This window comes from Hibiscus syriacus, unplaced genomic scaffold (assembly GCF_006381635.1).
Source record: "Hibiscus syriacus cultivar Baekdansim isolate YM2019G1 unplaced genomic scaffold, ASM638163v2 tig00116012_pilon, whole genome shotgun sequence".
Lineage (NCBI taxonomy): Eukaryota > Viridiplantae > Streptophyta > Magnoliopsida > Malvales > Malvaceae > Hibiscus > Hibiscus syriacus.
The window spans coordinates 15001-17500 of record NW_024063473.1 but is presented as its reverse complement, the minus strand read 5'-3'; positions in this window follow the sequence as shown (position 1 = coordinate 17500).

Sequence of the window (2500 nt, the reverse complement as noted above, 5' to 3'; positions counted from 1 at the left end):
CATCTCACTTACCTTGGTCGGCGGCTCCCACTCGGTTATGGCCTTGATTTTGTTCCTGTCCATTAATAGCTTCCCGTGGCCGATTACATGTCCAAGGAAGTGTACCTCCTCGGTGGCAAACGTGCACTTTTCCTTCTTGACGTACAGCTCGTTTTCTCGAAGTATCTTGAACACAATCCTCAAGTGGTCTACATGTTCTCTGATGGAGTTACTGTATACCACGATATCGTCCAAGTACACCACCATGAACTGGTCCAAGTACGGTTGGAAGAGCTTGTTCATGAGCGTGCAAAACGTCGCCGTGCATTGGTTAGACCAAAGGGCATGACCAACCACTCGAACGATCCGTATCGGGTGATGCATGCGGTCTTTGGCTCGTCGCCTTCTGCTATTCGAACTTGGTAGTAGCCTTTTTGCAAGTCCATCTTTGTGTACACTTGGCTCCTCCAAGTCTGTCAATAAATCGGCAATCAAAGGGATCGGGTAGCGATTTTTAATGGTTACCTTGTTAAGTGCCCGGTAATCGACGCACATGCGCAATGACCCATCGTGCTTCTTTTGGAAGAGTACCGTGCGCCATACGGTGCCTTCGAAGGTCGAATCATTCCCATATCGACTAGCTCCTTGAGTTGCCTTCGAAGTTCCTCAAGTTCGGGTGGGGCCATTCGGTAGGGTGCCAGGGCAGGCGGCTTGGCACCGGGTTCCAACTCGATCTTGTGATCCACCTCACGCCTTGGGGGAAGTTTATTTGGTAACTCGGGCGGCATCACGTCCTTGTTTTCCTCTAGGACTTCACGGATGATCAATGGTAGGTCATCGTTTTCTCGATCTCGTCATCTTCCTTTAGCATGGCCAAGTAAGTAATGTCCCCTTTCTTGATGCCTTTACCAAGTTGTATGGCCGAGAGTTGTGTGGCATCTCGACCTTTCTCTTTCGGTGCCTCGACCGTGGGGATCATGCAAGGAGATCCTTTCTCCAAGATACAAACAGAACTAAAGGAAGGCATAGGGATAGCGGTTACCTGTCGGAGAAAGTCTAACCCCAAAACGACCTTAAAGTCATCCATGGGAATGACAGAAAAGTTCACTTGGCCCTTCCAAGTGCCTAAGCGTAGCTCGACCCCTCGTGCCACGCCATGGAGTGGTACAGCTTGTGTGTTTACCGTCTTGAGCCATCCTGTGCTCCCAGTGTATTTTAGGCCCAGACGGTTGGCTTCGTCTTTCGACACGAAATTGTGGGTAGCTCCCGTGTCCACCATGGCTCTTGTCGACTTCTCGTTGATCACCGCTTCCACATACATGAGCCCATTACTCGATGTTGGTGTCAATGGTTTGGCCTTCAAGGCGTTTAGAACTTGGAGTGACCCATCTCGGCTTGAGACTCTGTGTCTTGACGATCGACGATGGCAGACAACGAACCAAGTTTGGGACAGCTACTCATCGGATGTGGTCCTTTACACAAGAAGCATCCTCCTTTGGGAACGAATGCCTTTTTCTTCTCTTCATAGTCCCTTCGGCCCGGACGTCGATCACGATCTCCCTCTTTAGTTTGTGGCCTTCGGTGATCTCGGTCTCGGTTGCCTTGGTAATTCTCCCGCCGTTCTCCCCCACCTTTGGCTGGATACTTATCTTTATTTTTCGTTGCATTGGTGTGGGAGTAGGGTTGGAAGTCGACAAGTGACTCGGCGATGGCAATGGCCTCATCAACCGTTTTAAGTCCCGACGGTGCATCTCTTGCTTGGCCCATCCTTGTAGTCCGTCAATGAAGTAGAACAAGAGATCTTCTTCGGACATATTGGAATTTGAAGCATAAGGGTTGTGAATTCTTTCACATAGTCCCGCATGATACCCCGTTGCTTCAACTCCCGCAATTTCTTGCGAGCCTCGTAGACCACATTCTCGGGATAGAAGTGCTTCTTGAGTTCTTTCTTGAACTCATCCCACGTATCTACCCGACAAGCTCCTCGCTCAATGTCGGCATGTTTCCTACGCCACCATAACATAGCAGTATCGGAAAGATATAAGGCAGCGGTCTTTACCTTGGCGGCCTCGTCGTTAAGGCCGATTCCCTCAAAGTATTGCTCCATCCGCCATAGGTAGTTTTCGACTTCCTTGGCGTCCTTGCCCCGTTGAACCCTTGTGGCTTGGGCACTCGACCCTCGGGTGGAGACATGGTTAGCGCTCCCGCTAACGGCGGCTCTCTTGCAGAGCGTCAAGTCCTCCCGCATCCCCTCGATGCTTTCACGGACGGCTTGGATCATATCCTCGAGCTGTATGAACCGAGCTTCCACCTCGTTGTTGGTCTCTTCGGCATTTCCTTTGAGTGTGTCAACTTGCTCCAAGACATGGTCCTCCAACGTCTTGAAGTCGTGCTGGACCCTCTCCAGCTTCTCGCCAAACTCTGCCACCATCGGTTCTATGGAAGTGCTCTCGCGGGCCTTACTTTGGTCCCTCTCTTATTCTTGTTGTTGGGGCAGCTTCTCTTCCACGTTCCTCAGCAA